The following is a 3207-nucleotide window of genomic DNA, read 5'->3' as shown; positions in this document are numbered from 1 at the left end:
AACAACAACAACATGTCTTGGTTTTAATTCATAAGGCAGCATTTCTGCTGCCAGTATTTCTGCCATACAATTAGGATAACCAAGTGAAGAACTGGTCATTGCCCCTCCTTATTTAGGTTTATTCTTCTTTTTATTTATTATGTTGTAATCGATATATCTTAAAGAATGCATTTGTGTCAAATGAGAACTCCCTAGGGCTTTTGGAGATTGTAAATCACACAAGAGGAGACTGCCTGTCTTTCTCCAATAGAACTCTTGGTGAATTTGAACCCTTAGAGAGGTATCACCTTTGGACTACAGATAATACCACAAGAACTTCCACTTACTGTTATTGCTATATAAACATTTTATGGTTTCTAGCTGTTGCTCGCAGTTGGGTATAAGATGACTGGTTTTGGCTTCATATTTAAAAAGGCATTTGGGCCCTTCGGCCTGCAACCCACAGGCCTGGTTTTTGTGGAGCTCCCAAACAAAACATCTTGGAAGCAGAATTGGCATCCATTTTTTAAATAGCTTGCCTCTAGAAACTCTATGAACTTGGAGAAAAGATGAAAGTTTTTCATGTTCAAGCCTTTCGTTTGTAGGGTCGCTTTGAGTTGTCTACGACTTGACGTCACCTAACAACAAAAACAACAACATAATATTCCTTTTATAAAGGTACATAGGAGAAATTCTTATCACAAAACCAGGACAAGGCTTCTTTTTCAAGACAAATAAGTATATTCTTATGTTATTGATTCTATGAACATCTTAATTGATTTTGTTCTTAACTTCTTAGTTCCTACTAATTTCAAAGTTACATATATGTGAACCATCTTTTGATATTATAAGGTACCTTCTCTCATTAATTTCATCATACCAACTATCTATGTTTAGGTGTCTCATTCTTGTTTTCCTAATACTTTACGTTCCTTAACAGTATTTACTATGTTACACTTATATTCATGAATCACCATTATTTCTTCTGTTTTTCAAATAAATGGAGTATTATGTCAGCTCAGTACTGAATTTCTCTGACAGCTCAAGAGAACAATGAAATAATGAATAGCTAAATAAACATAATTGGCTGACTTACCACATTTATTGCAGTGAGAGTCCTGGAGCTTGATGATTACTGGATTTAATTCAGTGGCTCAAGGATTATCTGGCTGAGTTTTTTATACTGTCTTGGCTCTTCATGTGTGGTCACTCTGTGGTTACAATATGGCTGATTTGTATCTGTTTCCAAACATGAAGAAAAGAATGAGTAAAGTAAATGTCATATCCCAGATGAGTCAGATCTCCTGAATGATATTCCCCAGAGTCCCATCCAGTAATTTACATTGTCCTGTAACTGGCTAGAACTGTGACAAATTACCATCTCTATTTTTTTTTCCTTTTTATGATGGATACATAGCCATACCGGTAAACCAATCTGTTTTAGTAGGAAAACTAGGAAAAATAATACTGAGTAGGCAAATAGCAGTCTTTGACACAGGTATAAATAAATTAACAAGCTTGTTTTTCCTCTGTGCCATTGTAATATTTCATAATAAAAAATTTAGCATTAACATAGTGCTTTATACCTTTTTCAAATGATTTTATGTGTTTCCTTGGCTTTCTATTAGTTTGCTGCACTTTTCTACTAAATCATTGGAAATATTTGTCACTTTTTATAACTACAAAAATTGAGAGTTTCATTTGAATGACTAATGATGTGGTTTTATGTATCTCTCCTTGTTAGTTATCTAATTTCTTTAACCTAATTTCCTACTGGTTGTTTTTCCATTGCTAGACCAGATAGTAATTTGACAAAATTTGCTAAAACCTTTTACAAGTGCCATGAATTGCATTAAGAATTCATTATTCAAGATACAAAATAGAATTTATTTCATAGAGCTTTTAACAAAATCTATAAGCCTAAGGCAATGGCTTTGAGGTTTTTCTCTATATTAAGGGCCATGGCACTATGACTTTGCAACACTTCATACAGCTGCCAACACAATTTATTGAAAAACTGAGCAGAATTTGTTGTGGAAAGTAGGTACTAAATGGGGAAAAAATTAGAATACTCTTATTATTAATGTCTCAATTAAAATATTCAAGCAACATTTTGTACTTTTTTCTATTATTCTTCCTTTTCTTTTCCTCTCTATTAAATTATCAAGGTTTCATATTTGAAAAATAACCATAATATATTCCCAGATAGTTTTCTTTTTCTTTTCATAGATGTGAATCTGCTCAGACCCTGTATCACTGTGGTGCTTCACAGTATGATATTCTTCCAAGTCTAGTTTTTCTACCTGTAGTCTATATAGGCTGACATGTTTTCCAACAAGTTCTAGCTATCATACTGTCCATAGAAAAAGGAAAAAAAAAAGAATAGCTTTGAAAGGTATATTAAATATAAACAAACACATGCATTTTTCTATAAAATAAAATAATACTACGTACCTTCTCAAATTCATAAATACAACATTTGTATGTTTCTGCTTTTATATAAAAAGCCTATATTATATTTGAAATAGAATTCTATATCCTCCTGAATTTGTGTTATTATTTCGTAAGATGCTGTCTAAAGGTAATTTTTATTTAGTAGGTGTGTTTAATTACTTATTAACCATGCTCCTCTGCCAGTTTCAATCCATCAGCTGTTCCCTGGCTTAAAGATATGCAGGCAGTCTTTTCCTCATACAATATACAATCAGGAAAACCCAAGGAAGGGTTGCTGTCAGTCAGAATGAACTCAATGGCAGTGAGTTTGAAATGTGAGTTTGAGCTGAAGGAATTGAAGAACAAATTAAAGCCTCAAGTTGCAATATTTAAGGACGATTTGGGAAGAATATTAAGTGACCCAGGAAGCTTTAGAAGAAGATGGAAGGAGTATACAGAATCACTTTACCAAAAGGAAATGGCTGACAAAGAAGAATTCCATGAAACAAAGAACATATGAGCAAGAGCCTGTGGTGGTGAAGGAAGTTCAAGCTGTTCTGAAAGAACTGGCAAAAAACAAAGACCAAGAAATTGAAAGCATACAAATTGACATATTTCAACACACAGATGTTACCCTGGATGTGCTAAAAAAGTAGTGCCAAGAAATCTGGAGGACAACCACCTGGCCAACTTACTGAAATAGATCAATATTTGTCCCCATTCCAAAAATGGTGACCCAGCAGAGTGTGGAAATTATTGAACAATATCATTAATATTGCAGGCAAGTAAGATTCT

This window comes from Elephantulus edwardii, unplaced genomic scaffold (assembly GCF_000299155.1).
Source record: "Elephantulus edwardii isolate Elephantulus edwardi_28Jun2011 unplaced genomic scaffold, EleEdw1.0 scaffold00175, whole genome shotgun sequence".
Classification (NCBI taxonomy): Eukaryota; Metazoa; Chordata; class Mammalia; order Macroscelidea; family Macroscelididae; genus Elephantulus; species Elephantulus edwardii.
Note: the sequence above shows the minus strand (reverse complement) of the source record.